The sequence below is a fragment of the Neltuma alba genome, unplaced genomic scaffold, assembly GCF_004799145.2.
Source record: "Neltuma alba isolate B1F8T4 unplaced genomic scaffold, ASM479914v2 tig00013046_pilon, whole genome shotgun sequence".
Taxonomy (NCBI): domain Eukaryota; kingdom Viridiplantae; phylum Streptophyta; class Magnoliopsida; order Fabales; family Fabaceae; genus Neltuma; species Neltuma alba.
In genome coordinates, this window is record NW_021637389.1 from 32,767 (window position 1) to 54,724 (window position 21,958).

At 35.5% G+C, this 21,958-nt stretch overlaps 3 pseudogenes; 1 reads left to right on the forward strand and 2 right to left on the reverse strand.

The window, feature by feature from the left end:
* Nucleotides 1-1,670: 1,670 nt before the first annotated feature.
* Nucleotides 1,671-5,139, reverse strand: LOC114733943 (protein STRICTOSIDINE SYNTHASE-LIKE 6-like; annotated as a pseudogene).
* Nucleotides 5,140-8,052: 2,913 nt separating this feature from the next.
* On the reverse strand, nucleotides 8,053-12,948 carry LOC114733944 (protein STRICTOSIDINE SYNTHASE-LIKE 6-like; annotated as a pseudogene).
* A 4,358-nt stretch (nucleotides 12,949-17,306) lies between these two features.
* Nucleotides 17,307-20,342, forward strand: LOC114733941 (pentatricopeptide repeat-containing protein At2g17670-like; annotated as a pseudogene).
* Nucleotides 20,343-21,958: the final 1,616 nt, after the last annotated feature.

Below are 21,958 nucleotides of genomic sequence, written 5' to 3' on the forward strand. Positions count from 1 at the left end.
GCATAACCAGGCGTGCTGGAACGTGGAATGTTCCGCCGAAAATGCCAGAAAAGGCAAATGAAGCATTTTTTTATTTAAAACCAATGGCAATGACTAATCGGTCACGACAACGACAAGACACATAAAATGGAAAAATCCAGAAAGAAAAAATCTCGCCGCGTTCAGGCCAGAAGCCACATGTTCACCGAATGAGTTGATCCACTTGCGCTATTGCTTGGGTGAATCCAATTTATTGGTGGTTAATTGGGTTTCCCCATTGTCATGTCGAACTCATTCCAAAAACTCAAATACATTTTGATTACTCCTAAATATTAACTCTAATACTTCTCTAGTCCTTAATATAGGATTCAATTGTTGAATTGATTTTGGTCTTAAATATAAGACCTATTTATCATATTTATCAATTTTTTCTAAATTACCCCTCTAGAGACTCCCTCAATCATAATCAAGTAGTAGAAAAAGAGGAGATATTAAGAAAGATGATTATGGTATCTTAGGAAAAACACGTGACATTTCTTATAATTAATTAACTTACCTAACATCATTAATCTAATCAAATTAGTTAAATGGATCTTATATTAAGGACCGGAGGAGTACTTAATGTACGAATAAGTTAACTAATTGTAGTATATTAAATATATTAGTTAAATTAGTTATTTGTAATAAATATATATGATATTTCTTAACATAACTAGGGCTGCATATGAGCAGGGTTGGACAGGGCAAGCCCCCTGCCTAATGCCCAGCTTGAAAAATGAGAGCCCTCTACTTGGCCTACCTCATAGAAGCTCAAACCATTTTGAACTAAGCAATGGTGAGTTGGGCAGGATAGGCTTTCCTACCCAACTTAGGGACACTTTACTCATATCAAATATAGAAAAAATCTCAATTGCCATGCTTTAAGACAAGGTGAGAGGAAAAATCTTTTTATCACAAATGACTTAATCACCCATATTTGCAAGGCTTATTAGTCTTATTCTTCAGCGTTTGATTTCTTATGGGAGATAAAAAAAAATATTTAATAATTAAAACATTTAATAATGAGCTAATTCCGTAGTTCAATTTTTTAATTCATTCATGTAGTTAGCGCATTTTTATAATGACGTAAAAGCACAAGATTTGAAAGGTGGTTTTAGTTTCTTTTTTTAAAAAAGTTGGAGGTAAGAGGAAAGGAAGGAAATTTGACTAGGAACAATTTACATATTTAATTTTATATTTTGATATTTGGTTCTTTATATAATTATAATTTTTATGTTCTTTTCATTTTTCTAATGTACTAATTTTTTTAGCAAAAAAAGGGGATAATTGCTAAAAATAATATTATATTATATGTTATAATGTGTGTAATTATATATTTTTTGGATAGGACCAAATGACTAGGGCAACATACCTTGCTCCTGGCCTGGCCTTGCCCGTAAATCACTCCTGTCTAAAAATGTCCATTTTTGTTTGGATAACTTTTTTTTGGGCTAGGCTGGGTGCTTTTTTTTTGTTGGCTTGTGCAAGCATACTGGGCATGTGGGCCTCATGCACACTGCTAAGACATAACTTGGCTAATAATATGTAGTAGTTAGAAGTTAGAACTAGCATTTAATAAAATATTTAACATGTGTAGTCACTATAAGGATTGTTTTGAACAAAATAAATAAATATAAGAGACAAAATAACTGACACAGCATATCACAACCACCTTATACATGTTTGGTTGTGGGGATTGCGGGAGACTTTTTCAAATCCAGACGTATGATGAAGGGATAGTGAACGGAGCCACAATACAAGTGATTCCCAATCTTAATGCCGCCTGTAATGAACGAAAAGGCAGCATCATAGTAATGTGCAATTAGTTTTCCTTCCAAGTCCACAGCAACAACTCCTCCATTCTTCTCCATATTTAGCCTTCCCACATACTTCACCATCATTGCCATTGCCTTCCGAATGATTGGATATCTTCTTCCTAATTCCCAAACATATGTGGGTGCCTGCCATTGATCATATGCAGAGAAAAGAAACTGAAACTTCTTATCATGAAGTAACAAACTAATTCATTAACTTGTCATTTCAGTTTTTAATATGACAAGCGATGAAGTGTACGTAGAGTTAGATATTACGTACCGAGCCTAAGCCAATCCAGTAATGGCCATCCCCATCATAACGAATGTTATCAGGAAAACCAGGCATGTCATCAACAAACTTTTCTGTGGTTCCTCTCTTAGGGCCTTTTATGTAATACTTTCTGCACCTCATCCTGTAAATTCACCAAGACATCAAGAGGAGAATTGTTATAAAAGTCCCACAAACAACATAACAGCTCGTAATAACAAGTTCCAGTATAAAAAATGACAGTTTCTTTTCTGTCCGAATAAACAAACTGTTGGGAATCATTGCTAGAGATCATGGTGACTTACAGAACAGTCTCACAGAATATGAGAGATTGTTGGTCAGGAGAGACGACGACTCCATTGGGGAAGTAGAGACGGGAGGCCAGAAGAGTTGTGTGGGCGGTGGATGGATTGTAACTTAGGAGACGTCCATAAGGCTTCCCTTCCAATATGTCAAACATGAATTCACTCAAATTGTATTTGTAAGAAGCGTCTGTGAAATAAATGGTGCCGTCGTCTGCGATATCTACCCCGTCTGTTATTCTGAACTTTAACCCCTCGCTCTCATCTGTCAACAACTCCAGCTTCCCTTCTCTTGTTACTTTTATCAATCCCTAAAAATAGTGTCATGTTAATTAGTTTTATTGTTATTATTATAATACGTTTATTTTTTTAACAGCAAAAATTTACATGTGGGATATTTTTCCAACTTTTAAAAGGAGACTCTCAAATTTTCAAAAGTTATAAGGGAAAATGACAGATAAAGAAGTTCCAAAATGTGAAATGCCAATTTGGGAAGCTAAGGAAATGTAATTACCCATAGGGAAGTCCTTCCCAAATTGGAATTTTGAAATTTAGTGAAATGACAAAAATGCCCTTTGTTCTTTTTTTTTAAAAAAAAAACCCAGCCCCTCACCGGTGGCCGGTGACCGGCGACCACCGCCGGCGACTGGCCTCGGCGGCCGCCGACCGCCTCCGGCACCGGTTGTGTGGTGTTGCCGGTGAATGATTTTTGTGACAGGATTTTTTTTTTTGGGAATAGGATAATATTGGTTTGTTGAAAAATAACAACAATTTATTCGGTATTTCTTGTTATGTATAAGGAAAAGTTGCTTTGTTAATATCAAATTTAGACTTGTCATTTTCCAGTAAAGACGTGTTTTTTTCAAATAAATTATAGTCATTTTTAATTAACGTAGATGCTATTTCTTGTTATGTATAAGGAAAAGTTGCCTTGTTAATATCAATTTTAGACTTGTCATTTTATAGTAAAGACGTATCATTTTTAAATAAATTATGATCATTTTTAATTAATGCACATGCTGCTATGTTATGTATAAGGAAAAGTTGCTTTGTTAATATCAAATTTAGACTTGTTATTTCTCAATTAAGACTTGTCATCCTCAGATAAATTGTTGTCACGAGCTGGAGTCACAGTAAAAGAGTTAACTTATATTTTTGTTTGCATTATAAGATTAAGAAATCTTTGATGGCCCAATGGCCATCCTTTTGTTGGTCCAAGTGGCCAAGGGGTTGTGGGATCAAATCCCACCCCCACCATTTTGAACCAATATTATCCTATTCCAAAAAAAAAAAAATCTTGTCACAAAAATCCTTCACCGGCAGCCACCACACCGGTGGCCGGCGCCGGTGGCCGGAGGCGGTCGGCGGCCGCCGGAGGCCAGTCGCCGGCGGTGGTTGCCGGCCACCGGTGAGGGGCTGGGTTTTTTTTTTTAAAAAAAAAAGAACAAAGGGCATTTTTGTCATTTCACTGAATTTCAAAATCCCAATTTGGGAAGGACTTCCCTATGGGTAATTACATTTCCTTAGCTTCCCAAATTGACATTTCACATTTTGAAGCTTCTTTATCTGTCATTTTCCCAAGTTATAATGTATTTTATTGAATAACGGTGTTTTACTCCATATAATTAAAATAATAATAAAAGGACATTATTTCTTGTCGGTGTGATTTTCATTAACAAAGAGGCACATGTGTCTCGTTCATGCAATGAGGTCCCAATTTGAAGATGTGGTGCAGGTGAAAAACATTTGATGGCCCACATAAAATTGCCCCTTCCACTAAACAAACAATTGCTTCCAATAATAAGAAGACAACTATATCTAGCTAAAAAAAAGGCACACTGCACAATGAAGATATTGATGTGACAGAATAACCAGGCCATGTGATATTCCGACCTCCGAGGACCTCAGCTTCTTCACATTTATTTATCCTAGACTTTTTTCTACTCCTCATTTAATAAGATGCTATCGCTGGTCCAAAAAAAAAAAAAAAGGATGCTATAAAAAAAAAGGGTGCTGCGGCAACGAGTGAGTAATTACCTGTTTTCATCATATGGTTTTTTTTTTCACATATAATATGAAACAGAATATCTTCCAAATTAAATTTCTTTTCATCATCAGCCCAATTGAATTTAGATGATTGGGGTTGGCCGGAGAGAAAACAGAAGCATATATGATTATCCTCTCCTAGACAAGCGGAGCAAAGGAAAGAAACTCCCTTGTTCTGTCGTTCTTTTTTGTCTGGCCAAAACAAACAGTTATTCTTTTACCTTGTCAGCGTCAGCTACTATGAGTTCCCCATTCCGGTCCAAAGCGACACCGAGCGGTCTGCCTCCGGTACGGACGAAAACTTTCGACCGTAGAGTTAGCCACCGGTTCCTTCACCGTGACTCGCTTGATCCACCATCCTTACACCCTGTATAAATGACACCTTCGGCCGCATCGTAAACCAAGTCTTCAGGTCCCTCCACGAGTCCCTCCGCCAGAGCCTCGGATCCTCTTCGCATCTGCTCGTTGAGCGCCGGCGCCGTCGTAACGATGCTCCTGCTCATCGCATCGTCAGGGAAGTGAACCGGCTGGAAGGGGTCGAGCCAGAAGAGAATGAAAGCGGCGGCGATAGGGAGGATGAGGGTGAAGAACAAGGGGAAATGCCATGAAAGCGCCGTCGTTTTAGAGTGAGGCATGTGATGGTGAGGAAAATGAAAATGCTTTTTGGCTGGCAGTGAACGAAGGCCAAGAAGACAATGTGTAATATCGTCTTGAGAAGTAAGAGGTGCTTTATAGATATGTCGCGCCAAAAAACAGGTGGCGGTGGGCTCAGTCTCTGCTTAAATGGTCCTATGATATGGAGGAAGGGAAAAAGGTATGATTCATTACGGAACCCACTTGACAGAGAGTAACATTATTATGGGATGCAATGAAACTCGTCTTTACAGTAGCGGCGCCGAGGAGAGATTGGCATAGGAAACTAATTTTTTTTATATATTTACTCATTCGATATTTAATACTATCTCCGATCCTAATTCTAAGAACCAGTTGACTAATTTAAGGAGATTAATAAAGTAAATTGAATTAGTTATTTGTTCTAAATATGTGTTGTCTTTTCTAAAATATCCTTGCTAATCAAGTATATTGACTAGAACTATCATTGTTAGAATGACTATTTTGGAAAAAAACATATAAATATGAGAGACAAAGTGGATTGGGGTCTTCTATTTAGGACTAAAATAAAATTCAAACAGGATCTTATATTAAAGACCGAATGTAGTATATGACTTAATTATCAAGTTAATTTTGGTCATAAATATATAACCTATTTTTCGTATTTATCAATTTTTTTTAAATTACTTTTATAAATACTCTCTCAACCATAATCAAATAGAAGAGGAAAAAGAGAATATTAAAAAAGATGATTATGATATTTTAGAAAAGCATGTCATGTTTCTCATAAGTAACTAACTTACCTAACTTTCTTAATCTAATTAAATTAGTTAAATAGATATTATATTAAAGATAGGAGAAGTATTACTTTCAGAAAACATTTTTATGATATATTATTATTTCAAATAATACATTTTCAGATATTTTTGTTAAGTGAACTGGAATTAATTCGCTATCCATGTAATGAATTCTCCTTCCTGGTTGTAATCTTTAAGATGTTTGTTTCTGTAGTATCCAGTTTCAATTCCAACAAAAAAAAAAAAAAAAAAGATTCCTTCCTGGTTTATAAGGAAACAAAAGGGTCAGAATTCACATGTGGCGAGTGGCATGAATGACCATTTGCCATTTTGCTCACGTACGAGCCAAAAAAGTCTTGTTTGATTTGGTTTTGTTTTTTTTGTTTTTGAACAAACAGAGACAAGCTAAGCTTGAAGAGAAAAAAAGAAAAACGGTAGAAAGTGACTAGATTAAAGGGGTGTTTGGATGAGGCTAAATCATAGTTTGGAGAATAGCTTCTGGAGAATAGATTTTGGAGAGAATAGATTTTGAAAGAATAGATTTTCTGAAAAAGTGATTCTGATAAAATGAGAGTGTTTGGATAGTTGTTGTCAGAAGTGCTTTTTGATATGTAAAAATTACTAAAAAGGACATAAGTTTAAATGATAATTACATATAAGATATATTTCACAATATATATTTATTTGAAGTAATAAATTTGTTAATAATATATATTTTGACAACATAATAAATAAGGCATAAATAATAAAAAAATAATGTGTATATATATTAATAAAATAATTAAATATGTTTTTAGGAAAATGATTTATTTTGCAAAAAAAATATTATTATTTTTTAAAGATTTAAAGATGAAATCCCGTAATTTTTTTCTTTTGCATAAGAACCTGGATGAAACCAGAATCAGAAATGATGTTGATCTAATAAATGAAACCGATAGATATTTTTAAAGCATAGTTGGACTTATCCCCTCATAATTTTAATACTCTCCCTTTTCATTTCATTTTATCCTCAGTATTATATATTTACCGCCCCCCCCCAACACCTTCTTCCCTATATATATATATATATATATATATATATATATTCCTTCCTCCTCTCCTCTATCCCACACTCTCTCTCCTCTTCGCTGCTCCTCTGGTCCAAAATATCATATACCTTCTTCCAAGCAACGTGGAAAAGCTGAATTGATTGGTGATACCCAAGCAGCACGCAGAGAAGAACTTCTCGTTGCAAAGGTAACTGCAAGAAAGGTGAATCGTGCGAGTTTGCTCACGGAGTGTTTGAATGCTGGCTTCACCCCTCTCGTTACAGAACCCAGTTCTGCAAGGATGGAACAAATTGTCGCCGCCGAGAGTGAAGGACCAAAGAGCGAAGGACAGAGGTGTGAAGGACTGAAGAGCTCTGTTTTCTTCAGAGTGAAGCACCGAGAGTGAAGGACCTCTGTTGCGTAGGATCGAGGAAGAGTGAAGGAATGGCAAATAATTGACACTGCTCTCTGTAATATTTCTTGGGCCCACCATCAGCCATCAATAATTTGAAGCCAAAAGCAGCTCTGAAGAGCTTCATCCGAAACCATGGTTTTGGGGGCAAAACCATGGTTTCCCAAAACCATGGTTTGAGATTAAAATAGGGTGTTTGGCTTAATTTTCCCAAACCATAGTTTGGGAAAATTGCCAAACACCCCCCCAAAAACCAAAACCATGGTTTTGGGTCAAAACCATGGTTTTGGAAAAAGCAAAAAAATTTTGCTTTTGGAGAAAAAAGGGAGAGTGTGAGGGCCTATATGATATGTATTTTGTTATTTTTTTTATAAACATATTTTTTTATAAATATATTTAATCTTATATTTTATAAATATATATACACATTAATTATTTATTAATTATATTATCTTATGTATTATTAATTATGTTAGTAAAAAACATATTATTAACAATTTTATTCATTCAAATTAAAATATATCATAAAATCTATTTTTTCTGTAATTATCATATTAACTTATGTCTTTTTTTTAGTAATTTGTATATATAAAAAGTGCTTCTGATAACAGCTATCCAAACACTCTCACTTCTCAGAATCACTTTTTTACAAAATCTATTCTTCACAGAATCTATTTTTCCCATAATCTTTCTCCAGAATCACTTTTTCAAAACGGTTTGGTTTCATCCAAACACATAAAGTACAAACCAATTCACTTTTACATCACACATGTTGTTTGGTTGTGGGGAGGGCAGGAAACTTGTTCAGATCCAAACGTATGATGGAAGGATAGCGAAGGGAACCACAGTACAAGTGATTCCCAATTCTAATGCCGCTTGAAATGAGTGAAAAGGCAGCATCATAATAATGGGCAATTGGTTTTCCTTCCAGGTCCACAGCAATAACCCCTCCATTCTTCTTTACATGTGGCCTTACTCCGTACTTCACCATCACTGCCAATACCTTCCGAAGGACTGGGTATCTCAGTGCTAATTCCCGAGAATACGTGGCCGACTGCCATTCACACACAACAAAATAATTACTCTCTGCAGTCAAGTGTTGAGTTTCTGAATAAAACTGAGAAGATTGCCAGGTGTATCTAACAATAAAGAAATTGAATTCCTCTTATCCTTTCCTTTTCCCAGTTTTGGTTTCAAATGAGTTGTAAAGAAGTGATAAAATTGCTGCAGAGATGCGCGTTACTTACAGAACTCAATCCAATCCAGTACAGGCCTTCTCCGTCATAGTGAATGTTATCAGGATAGCCGGGCATATTCTCCACAAATTTTTCTATGCTTCCTTTCTTGGGGCCTTTATGTAATATTTCCTGCACCTCCTCCTGTAAATCCATCCCGTCACGTCACGACACGTCACCAAGATTCATCAACAATGTAGGCCCCATTGTGTCATTTAGTTTAAAACAACGTATAAAACTTTTCTCATATTTCGTAAATTATAATTGAAAATTAAAAAACTGTTTATGAGCTATTCTAAACGGGTTTATAATCTGATAAATTTCCTATAAATTGAAACTAGAAAGATGGGATGGGAAACGTATGAGTGGTAGCAACTCACAGTATGGTTTCGCAGAAGATCACAGATTGTTGATCTGGTGAGACTGCAACTCCATTGGCAAAGTAGAGATTGGGAAGCAAAAGTGTGGTATGGTTAGTTGATGGTAGGGGTGTGCATGAGGCCCGCATGCCCAATAAGCCCGCCCGAGCCCGCAAGAAAAGCGCCCAGCCCAACCCAGTAAAAAAGCTGCCCAAGCAAAATGAGCATCTTCGGGCTGGGCTGATTCACGGGCATGGCAGGGCCCGCGGGCAGGGTATGTTGCCCTGCCCATTTGGCCCTGCCCGAAAAATATATAATTATATATATAAGATAATATTATTTTAAGCAATTATCTCTTTTGTTTTGGTCAAAAAAATTAGGTAAAATTAGAAAAATGAAAGGAACATAAAATTATAATTATATAAAAGAGCTAAATATCAAAATATAAGATTCAATATGCTAAATTACTCCAAGTCAAATTTCTTTCTTTTTCTCTTACATCCAATTTTTTAAAACAAAAAAAAGAAAAAATAAAACCACCTTTCAAATTTTGTGCTTTCACATGATTATAAAAATCTGCCAACTATATGAATAAACTAAGGAATTAAACTACTGATTTAGCTTGATTATTAAATGTTCTAATTATTAAATATTTTTTTTAGCTCCCATAAGAAATTGAAAGTTGAAGAACAAGACTACATAGGCCTTATATATATATATGAGTGATAAACTCATTCGTGATAATTTTTTTCCTCTCACTTGTCTCAAAACACAATAATTGAATTTTTTTCTACATATGATATAAGGCATGGTGTCATTACGCAGGGCAGAAAAGCCCGCCCTGCCCAGCCCGTCCTTGCCTTGCCCAAAATGGTTAGGGCTTCTACTGGGCAGGGCCGGGCAGCGGGCTGCAAAACGCAGCCCGCTCATCTTTCGGGCTGGGCATCGGGCAAGGGGTTTGCCCTGCCCAGCCCTGCCCATGTGCAGCCCTAGTTGATGGATCATAGCTTACGAGTCTTCCATGAGGCTTCCCTTCCAACATGTCAAACGTTGACTCACTGAAACTGTACTTGTAAGAAGCATCTGTGAAATAAATGGTGCCATCTTCTGCAACATCCACTCCATCTGTTAACTTGAACTTCAACCCCTCAACCTCATCCGTCAACAGCTCAATCTTCCTTTCTCTTGTCACTTTCATTAGCCCCTAATTTACAGTGTCCTATATACTATTAGTATTTGTTTTAAAATTTAATTTCTTAAAAATAAAAGTTCACGTCAATGTTTCGTGCAACATATAAGGTGATGAGGATTGAAACTAAGTCCCCTAAAATTAGTTTAAGAACTAAGTAAAAATATGTTACATATAACAAAAAAGAAGAATTAGACGTGGCAACTAACATCTCAAATTACAAATACGGTGCCCGAACTATCTAGCTGTCAATATCATGAAATCATCGCATGATATTTAAATCTAATCCGAAAACATCGAATACCATCTAATCTAATTGTATTAGAAAAAAAATCAAGGGAAAATTTCACTGTAGGACCGCAGAAGACAATTAATTTCAAAGAGCCCCCAAAACTTTCTGAAACTTCACTGCAGGACCAAGGGGGCAAACTGATATTAATTCCACAAAGAAAATGACGCTATTGCCCCTCATAATACTTATTGCAGGGTGACATGTAAATGGACTAATTTCAGTTGTAAATAAAGGTATGTATGTTGCAAATTGACTAGTCCCACTTGCAAATGGGTTCTCTCACACTTATTCACTCACAGGCACCTTTTTCAGGTGAATGAGGTGATATGTAAATGGACTAATTCTAATTGTAAATAAATGTATGTATGTTGCAAATTGACTAATTCCACTTGCAAATGGACGCTCCCACACTTGTTTACTCACGGAGACCTTTTCAGGTGAACGAAGTGACATGTAAATGAACTAATTCCAGTTGTAAATAAATATATGTATGTTGCAAATTGTCTAGTCTCACTTGCAAATGGGCTGTCCCACACTTGTTCACTCAGACACATTCTTCAGGTGAAGAAGGTAATATGTAAATGGACTAATTTTAATTGTAAATATATTTATGCATGTTGTAAATTATCTAACCTCACTTGCAAATGGGTTCTCCCATACTTGTTCACATGAGGGGCAATAGGGTCATTTTCTTTGTGGAATTAATATCAGTTTGCCCCCTTAGTCCTGCAGTGAAATTTCAGAAAGTTTTGGGGGCTCTTTGAAATTAATTGTCTTCTGCGGTCCTACAGTGAAATTTGTCCAAAAATCAAACACCACTCATTGTTATAACAATAGTACTCCTCCGGTCCTTAATATAAGACCCATTTAACTAATTTAATTAGATTAAGGAAGTTAGGTAAGTTAGTTAATTATAAGAAAAGTGACACATTTTTCCTAAAACACCATAATCATCTTTCTTAATATTCCCTCTCCTTTTTTTACTTGATTATGGTTGAGGGAGTATTCATAGGGGTAATTTAGAGAAAATTGATAAATATGAGAAAAGGATCTTATATTTAGGACCAAAACCAACTCAAGAATTGGGTCCTATATTAAGGACCAGAGGAGTAAAAGTAACGGTCTTTGTTTTGCCAACAATTTTTTTTGCCATCCGTTGCACACAAATTACCTCTCGGTAACGATGGAATTAAATTTTGAACATTAATTAAATAAATTCTACTATATAATACTACTTCTGATCCTTAATATAAGACCTTGTCTGATTTTTATTTTAATTTTAAATATAAGACTTCAATCCACTTTATCTCTCATATTTATATATTTTTTCTAAAGTAGTCATTCTAATAATGATAGTATGAGCCAATACATTTTATTAGTAAGGATATTTAGGAAAGATAACACTTATTTATTACAAATAACTAACTTAATTTATTTTTTTAATTTCTTAAATTAGTTAACTAATTTTTATAATTAGGACCTGAGATAGTATGATTTGTTCTAAATTTTATTATATTAGTATAAATTCATAGAAAGTTAGTCATGTTTCAATATTTCATCTGCTTCATACGTTTTGAAACCGTGACGTGTTTTTAACTTTTTATTCTAATGATATTTTGACTTTTTATCCCCCAAAAAAAAAAAAACAACATCTCATATTCTTGCGCATTAACCGAGGGGCTGATCCTCCATGCACTTAAGCCTTTCATTTAAAAAGACTTTAAATGCTAACCCTTACCTTAGTAGGCATCTTAATATAACAATTAATTTCTCTATTTTTTAAAATTATATAGTTACACAATGTTCACCAAATACACAACATTTATGTATTATAAATAATTAATTTAATTAATTTTACTGATTTACTCAAATTAATTAGTCAAGTATTAATTACCGGAACTAACATTTTTTAATCTAAACACAATAAATTGTTGGCAAAAATTTAAAAAAAAACACAATAAATTATTACCTTGTCGGAGTCTGCCACGATAAGTTCACCGTCCAGGTGCAAAGCAACACCCAGAGGTCTTCCTTCGGTCCGGACCAAACTTTCCACCGCCGGGTCGCCCGCCGATTCCTTCACTGTAACCCGCTTGATCCACCCGTCTACGCAGCCGGTATAAATGACACCTGTCGCCGCATCGTAAACGACGTCTTCAGGTCCCTCCACGTGTCCCTCCGCCATGGCCTCCGATCCTTCACTCATCTTGTCGTTGCGTGCCGGCGCCGTAATGATTCTCCAGCTCATCACGTCGGCGGGGAAGTGAGCCGGCTGGAAGGGATCGAGCCACGAGAGAAAGGCGGCCAGGGCGATGGGGAGGATGAGGGTGAAGAACAAGAGATGCCATGAAGACGTCGACGTAGTTTTTGCGGGTTTCCGATTGGATTGAGTCGGAGAAGATGAGTGGAGATTCGTTGCCCGGGGCATGTGTACAGGTAGCGAGAGCCCGAGGGGCAGGGCAACAAGAACGAGAAGGCGTGTCGATAACAGTAACGGCTGAAGGCGCAGTTGTTGAATGTGGAAGACGACGCCGGATAACATGAACTTACGTTACGTTTGCTATGGAATGTTAAAAACGAGTTACAGGATTGAGATTTGAGTTGAAAACAAAAAGATACTTATGAGTGATTTTTTCTCATATGGGATTAGATAATCCTATATAGATAAGATTAAAAAATATCACATTCTCTCATAGAGTCATAGTATTCTCCGATTCCACATATATAGACTTGTCTAATTTCAAGTATCACAGTTACTCATACTTAACACTCTTTTAACATGTTTTTATACTTTCAATGTCAGTCCATATCCTTCATTTTTAAAGCTTCACACCTATCTTGTGGGGCCTACATATAACCCCGTTCTTCTCGTTCTTTTGCCTTTTGCTTTTTTTTATTTTCCCGCCGCCCATATGCCCCCATCGTTTGATCTCAACGTTGAAAATAATGGTGGATATATCACAGGTCATAAATTTTACTTGCAAAATTTAGATTTTATTTCGATTTAATTTTTAGAATTTTCGATTTTACTGAAATAAAAATACATGAACAAAAAATTTATAGCTTTTTTTATTTTATTTTATGGGGGCAGAAGAATTATGGTCAATTGAAGTGTGTTTTAATATTACTAAATCACTTAAGCATTGATTTAATATTTTAAATATTATATTGCGTCCCAAAGCGTTATCACTGTTCTTATTTAATATTAGAATCTATAAAAAAATAATTTATTCAAAATATATGTGACTTTATATTGATATTTTTTAAGAAATTATAAAATGTTTGTAGTTTGAACTAGTTTGTGGCAAGTTAGCGTGTGAAGATAAGACCAAACATAACTCGGAATGTTTTGCCGAAAATGCCAGAAAAGGCAAATGAAGTGCTACCTCTTATCTTTAATATAAGATCATGTTTAATTTTTATTTTAGTTTTAAATAAAATATCCCAATCTATTTTGGCTCTCATATTTACTCAATTTTTTTCAAGATAATTCTTCTAATAATTATAGTTCTAGTTAATACACTTGATCAGTAAGGATATTTTAGGAAAAACAGTACATATTTATGACAAATAATTAACTCACCTTATTTTTTTAATTTCCTCAACTTAGTTAACTGGTTCTTATAATTAGAGCCGGAGGTAGTATTTAAAACCAACCATACTACTATTAATGACTAATCGGTGGCGGCAACGACAAGACACTTAAAATGGATTGATCCCATATTCATCGAATGAGTTGATCCACTCGCGTGGTTAGTTGGGTGAGTCTAATTTATTCGTGGTTAATTGGGTTTCCCCATTGACTTGTCAAACTCATTCTAAAGACTCAGATACATTTTGATTACTTATTTAATACTAACTCCAATACTTAACATAAAAGTCAGCTAACTAATTAAAATATATTAAAAAAGTTAGTTAAGTTCATTCGTTCTGATAAATATATATTGTCTTCCCTGAAATAACCATGTTAATAATTTGCATTAGCTAAATCTAGTATTTAATGAAACACTTAACATGTGTCGTAGCTAAAGGATTACTTTGGACAAAAGTAAATAAATACTCTTCCGATCTTTAATATAAGACTCAATTATTGAGTTGGTTTTTATCCTAAATATAAGACTTATTTCTCATATTTATTAATTTTTTCTAAATTACCCATATAAATACTCTATCAGCCATAATTAAGTAGAAAAGGAAAAGGGGTATTAAGAAATGTGATTATGGTGTTTTAAGAAAAAACGTATCATGTTTCCTATGATTAACTAACTTACCTAACTTCCTTAATTTAATCAAATTAGTTAAATGAGTCTTATATTAAGGATCGAAAGAGTATGAGAGACAAGATAAATTGAGATATTGTGTTTAACATCAAATTGAATGTGAAAGTAACTCTCATATTAAAAATAAGAGAAAATACATCATTGTGAATTAGTTAGTTGAGCATGATGTAACATTGAAGGCAGGTGTTGAAATGTTCAATATAAGTATATCTTTTTTTGTCATAAAAAAATGAATAGAATTGGAATAACAGTTGTTTTTTTCCAATCCGGAAATCCTATGAAAAAAATATAGACAAGGACAGAGATCACTTTCTCATCTCAATAGAAAATATCGTACTAATTAATTTAATAAATATCATTGATATATTCAAATTAATTAATTAAATCCTACATTAACAGTAAGAGAAGCATGAGTATTAATATTCTGTCATATGTGCACATATATAAACACATGCATGGATGTATATGTGTGTCGTTCTAAATAACAAGTTAACAACCATACTCGGAGGGCTGAATATTGATTTAAATATTTCGCTAATTTTAAATTCTGTCATCTAGACGCTTGTTTCCAGCATTAATTTGACGTTTAATAAATAATGCCCGAAATAGACCAATTAGTGCAAAACTTTTGTCTAGATAAATTACAATAAACCATACGACAACATGTAATTACACTCGATGTAAAAGCCTTTTGTTTGAGCAGATTAAATAATTTTGAAATTCCGATGACAGTCTGTAATGAGAAGTGTCAAACTAAGGCCTCTCTTAAAAACAATCAGAATTGTATTCACTACAATTTTGGACTAATATTTATCACATCATTCGACTTTCAGCCAACTACGTACCATGCTTAAGAATCAAGATCAAGCCACACAATCAAGCTTATAACCTGCCAACAAATCCAACATGGTTAGACTTCGATTCGTTTGGTATGAGGAAAATGGAAGAAAGGAGGAAATTTTTTTTAGTGAGATCAATTTAAGAGTGTTTAATTCTAGGTTTGAGATTTAATTTTTCTCTTCACCGAAATTCAAATGGAATTGTTAATTCCTATATACTGCTTGCAAATTGTTTAATATGTATTGTAAATCGTTTTATTTTAGTTGCTCATCACACACACACATATATATATTTTCACACATTCTTAATGGAGTTGTGAATTTCTGTATTTCTCTTGTAAATCATCTAATCTGTGCTGTGAATCACTTTATTTTGGTTGTTTATAATATTCAATCTTTCTTTCCAGAGAATCTCAAATGAGATTATGAATTTCAATATTCTTCTTGGAAATCTCTTAACTTGTATTGTAAATTGCTTTGCTTTAACTATTCATGCAATCATTGACATTTAATTTTTTTTATCCATTGAACCTCAAATGAAGTTGTGAATTCCTATATGCCTCTTACAAATCACGTAGTATGTATTGTGAATCACCTTATTTTAGCTGCTCATACATATCTAGATACTTGTATTTGTTTTGTTATATATATTTTTCTTTGCATGATATAATCAGATAGATTGAACGGCTTGGTGGTTTACAATCCTTTTGGTGTACTAGGGGTCATGGATTTAAATGCCCAGCTCCCTTATTTTAAAAAATATTTTTCCGGCCATTGGCAACCCTCCAAATAGGAGGCTAGAGGTTGGTGGCCAGAGCTCCGGCGACGGACCACCAAAGATCCAACGAGGCCGATACTTTTTAATAAATAAAATAGTGCAAGGACATAATTGTATTTCCACCCATAACATTTAATTTTATTTTGGTCAAAACGGCTGAAATGATGTTTTAGAATCTTATGAGGGCTGTTTGATATTAAATTGCTTTAGAAGGGGTATACTAAAATTTTCCCTAGGTAAAAATATCTCCCGATATACATGATATAAAATTTAATTATGATAACATACTACATGTAGAAGTTATGAACAACATGATTTATTTTAAATCCAAGCAAGACAAGTATCTTGAATGAAATTAATTTTCACTACCAGGGGAGAAAATTCTTGGCTCTACCAACAAATTTTTTGAAAATTATATTTCTTATTTTTAAGAAATAAAACGAATACTCTTTCGGTTCTTAATGTAGGAGCTAATTAACTAATTTGAGTATATTAAAAATGTTAGTTAAATTAGTTAATATGATATTTTTTTAAAACATTGTAAGTATCTTTTTTAATCTTCTCCCTTGCGCACCTAGTTGATTATTAGAGAGAGATATCAATAAGATTAATTTGAAAAAAAATTATTAAACATATAAAATGGGTTTTACATAAAGGATTGATATTTAATTAGGCAACGGGCGCATTGTAGAGTACCTTCTTCGCCAACTATAATTTTCAAATTTATTTATTAAGAAAAAAAAAACAATAACATGAGGAGCGTCATCACTGATTCTTTTTTTTTTTTTTTGGTAAAGTCATCACTGATTCATTAATCAGTATATTGGTGGTAAACATTCCAACGCTATGAGAATTGGGCGGAGGGGGCAGCAAATGCTAGGCTTATTGATGTGATGGTGGGCTATCTTAAACTAGTTTTATGGCCAGTAAGCCCAGAATGAATGGTCCCGTTCAAGGCCCATCATTGGTGGGGAAAAAAGTTTGCCGCGCCCTCCTCTTCCTTCTCCTATTCCTCTCATCGTGCCAAGTTGCCGCCACCTCCTCCTTCCTTCCCCTTCTCTCCTCTCTCTCATCGCCACGGTCTCCTCCTCTTCTTTCATGTTTATCTGAATAAAGACTATGCCCTCGAAGAATTCCGACTTCATTTGTTTAGTTTCGATCATCTGATTGCAGAACGGTAATCCAACAACTTTTTACCTCTCTTCTTGTTTGTTAGCTTTCTTAGTTCCCCCTCCCCCCATTTTAACTGAGGACCTTTTTCTTGGCTCACATATAAGTAGGCAACTTATCCGTAGCTCACGCTCTTCGCCTAATTTTCATGTATTTGATTAACGCAAGTCTGTATGAACTGCGTCATATTAATCTCTGCAATACGATTCGATTGGGAAGAGATTTGGATGCTTTTGCTGTATGGTTTCGCGTGACTGTAATGCGAAACTTAATGCTGCGCTATTTGAATTTCCAAACCTCTTGCCATATTTTCAGGACATTTTCGTCTGCTTATATAGTCACTCCACAAAACTGCGGGATCTTCTAAAGGAAGCTGTATACATGCAACATTGCAGCTTGCTGCCAACGCAATCAAGTGTCGCAGTCAATTGTTCGTTTCGTTCTTCTTTTGTCATTGCAAAATCTTAAACATCAAGCATCACAAATCTGCAGTACCCTAGTAGAGTTAGGATATTAGGTACCATAAATGGGGAAAATTCCACCTTCCTTTCGTTCTGCAATTTCAAACCCACTGCTTAGAAAGCCATCGTCTCTAGTTCCTGCAGAAACTTCACAATCGGCTGTTACTCCATCTGGAAAGCCCCGTTACTTACCCAAGAAGTCCTCCAATAAAAAACCATCCCAACTGCCTGGAAAAGTGAAAGAGACCAAGGATTCTGACCCTTCAACAACTCAAAAAGCACTAAAACTCTTCAAATCTCCAAGCCTCTCTGATGCCAAGGATGTTTTTGACTCGATCATTAAGAGTTCAAGGACCTTCATTGACCATCGTTTTTATAATTCTCTTTTTCAAGCATATGCTTCAATCTCTACTGTGAATGATTCTGTTGCCTTTCTCCGTCATATGATGAAAAGCAATCCTACTTTCTCACCTGACAGATCAATATACCACATCTTGCTTTCCCAATCCTGTAAAACGCCTGATTCAGGCCTTGCTCCTGTTCATCAAGCCCTGAATTTAATGGTCAGCAATGGCATGAACCCTGACAAAGTTACAACTGATATAGCTGTCCGATCACTATGTTCAGCAGGTCGCTTAGAGCATGCGATTGAATTGGTCAAAGAATTGTCCTTGAAACACTCAGTGCCTGACACTTACACATTCAATCTTCTTGTTTAAAAATTTGTGCAAATCATGTGCATTAAGCACTGTCTACAATTTTATTGATGACATGCGGAACTCTTTTAATATAAAGCCTGATCTTGTTACTTATACAATTTTGATTGATAATGTTTGTAACACCAAAAACTTGCGGGAGGCTTTGCGATTGGTGAGTGTGCTCAGAGAGGAGGGGTTTAAGCCTGACTGCTTCGTTTACAATACAATAATGAAGGGATACTGCATGCTAAGTAAGGGAAGTGAGGCGATTGAGGTTTATAATAAAATGAAGGAAGAAGGAGTGGAGCCTGATCTTGTCACTTACAACACTTTGATTTTTGGGTTATCAAAAGCTGGTCGAGTTAAGGAAGCTAAAAAGTTCTTGGGTATCATGGCTGAAATGGGTCATTTCCCTGACGAGGTTACGTATACCTCATTGATGAATGGAATGTGCAGGGAGGGGAATGCCACGGGTGCATTGGCATTGTTGGAGGAAATGGAAGCAAAAGGGTGCACTCCAAATTCATGCACATATAACACACTGCTACATGGCTTGTGTAAATCAAGGATGTTGGATAAAGCCATTGAGCTGTATGGAGTGATGAAATCTGGTGGTCTGAAGCTTGAAAACTGCTTCTTATGCTACTTTGTCCGGACTCTGTGTAGGGATGGGAGAATTGCAGAAGCTTATGAGGTCTTTGACTATGCAATTGAGAGCAAGAGTTTGACAGACGTCACTGCCTACTCAACATTAGAGAGCACGCTTAAATGGCTGAAGAAGGTCAAAGAACAAGGTTACACAATTTGATCGGTATGTCTTTCTCTCAACTTAAGGTCATGTAACTCATCGTCCTGAAGGCTTTTTGTATAGTTCGTGTTGATCCTTTACTGTTGTGAGACACTACGAAGAAAATATGTATGCCTAAGGTTTGTTTGTACTTGTGAAATATGTTATTTACTAATAGTCAAATCTATGCTCGTGGGGTTGTCCATGCAGTAACTAGGCATATTGTAGTTTAAGGTATCTGTCTTGCTCCAGTATCTAGATTGTGTTATTTTTTCTTGGCTTAAGTGTGACTATAGTTGTTGGAAACCCCTGATTTATTGGTCATGTTTCTCGTCCTCGAGTTCTGTGATTGGGTTAACCACGGTATCTGTCCATGAAAAACTTGATGGTCGAGGCAGACGAAGTTGCAATGTTTTGAACTTTGATACGTACTGATTTTTATGTTCCATACCCTGTCATGTAAGTGGCGTCTTTTGTTTTTCGCATCTTCCATTGTAATGTAATTTTGAATGGTTGGAGTTATTTGATGCTTTGCCCGTAAAATTGTGTGCAATTTATCTAAGCTATTGCATTTTCTTTCACAAGAGTTGCTAACCCAAGCAAAATTTCTCCGTTATTCTTGTTGCCAGGTCTGTGATGCCAGCGAGGGCTGCTTAGCTTAGTTCCTTGATGGAGTGCGGCAAACATTTCTTCACAAAAAATAAGGTCGGCTTGACAGCAAAACTTGGAAACTACATGTGTAAGCTTATTAGTTCATTTCCGATCAAGTTGCAGTGGTGGTACAGATGAGAGATCTCGTTAGGCTGTCGGAGGAGTTTCTCAGCCATGATCCTTTGCTTTGCACAAGTTTCCAGCTAAATCGAGTAATAAGTGTAAAATGCAAGGTAATGAAACCAGTTGAACTCCATGGCTTTCGGCCTTTTGAGATATGTGCAAGATCTAAGCCGCCAAAACTTCCGACGGAGGAAATATTTGCTCCTTCATGCAAGATGGCGCCTTCATACACACGAAAGGATCTGTTTATGTTCTTGCAGACTCTAATTTTGCCATCAGTTGTTCCTTATTTGGTGTCATAATGTGCAACCGTGCTCCTGATTTGTGGCATTGATATAATTGATTTCATATAGCGGTAAATCGAAAGATGTTAATTTCTAGGCAGATTTGTGGAGAGCATGCTTCCATCTAATTCATGAAGAATGTGGAAATAGCGAAATGCAACTAGCTGTTTGAACTTTTTTTTTTTTTTTTAAATTTTTGGGAGCGGGTCAAGAGGAGCTCGTCGTGCATCTGGATTGTTTTAGTTGGGGAAATTTTATTGAGTTTGAAATCTGGAAGTAAATATGATGAGTTCATATTTAATTTGAACAATATAAGGGTTAATTATCTTTAATTCTGATGATTTTTTTTTTTAAAAAATTTTGACTAAAGAAATCGAAGTCGTGAAAAGAATTGCAGAATTTCAGAATTCTGTCTACTATCGCATTTGTCAAACAACAGCACATGCCAAGCAGAAAGCTACCACGGTGCCCGCACCATCCTTCAAATGGAGTGTTGGATAAAGGAATAAAAGTATATTACAATCAACCACTAGCAGCATAAGTAGATTGTAACTATCAATAAAGACGAAGAAGTACGCCCTACGAGTACTTCAAAGACAGCGAACACCGATATTTTATTGACATTAACCTTAAACCACAACTGCCAAGCTGATGACCCAAACTACATGAGCCAATACTGCAAATCTTTGTCAGTACTTGGAAGTTCCACCAAGGCTATACTCAAACATGTTACTATGTTGAAATCTAGACTATAGTATGCGTGAAAAGCAAAAAGCAGGGCGCAAAAGAAAGCTATGGGTGACTTGTCTAATCCTGGGTTTAGAAAAAGCCATATTTTTTATTAAAAAGAAAGGAGTTTCAAGAAATGGAATACGAGTATGCGAGCCTTCAACCCCACGAAATCCAGCTTCCCTCACTCCGCTTTAGGCCGGAACTTGCTTTATTCGAAACACAGACACAGAATGAGACAAGTGGTCCTATGATTTGCGGGCAGATCTTGTGCCTGTTTGGGATTATGATGAAAATTTCCTATAAACATGTTTTATGTAAGTCAAGACAAAACTCTTCTTATATATTTCTTTCCTGTAAATCTAAAAATTACTTATAAACGTTACAACTGGGCTCTTTGTTACTGCTCCATCTTCCATGCAACTTTATTTGATTCCGCTGCACAGGTTCTTTCAAAACCCTAAAATGCCCTTGAAATATGATTACGTTCCACCTTTTTTCCCTCTCCTTCAACAGTTCCAAGAGCATCCGACACTGCCTTTTCTTTTCGCTAATAAAGCAATAAAAAAAGACAATATCAGAAAGAAACAAAAACAGTTGTAAAGGTACATGTGAGTCATCATCCATCATCCACCATCAACGCTGCTTCCAATTCTCAATAATATATAACTCTGATCCCGCTCTGTTCTGCGACGGACTTTCCTTTCACTCTTATTCATCTTCCGGCCTGGAAGAAGCTGTAAGTAGCAAACTTCACTATTGTTATTCTCTCTTGCTTCTGTACTT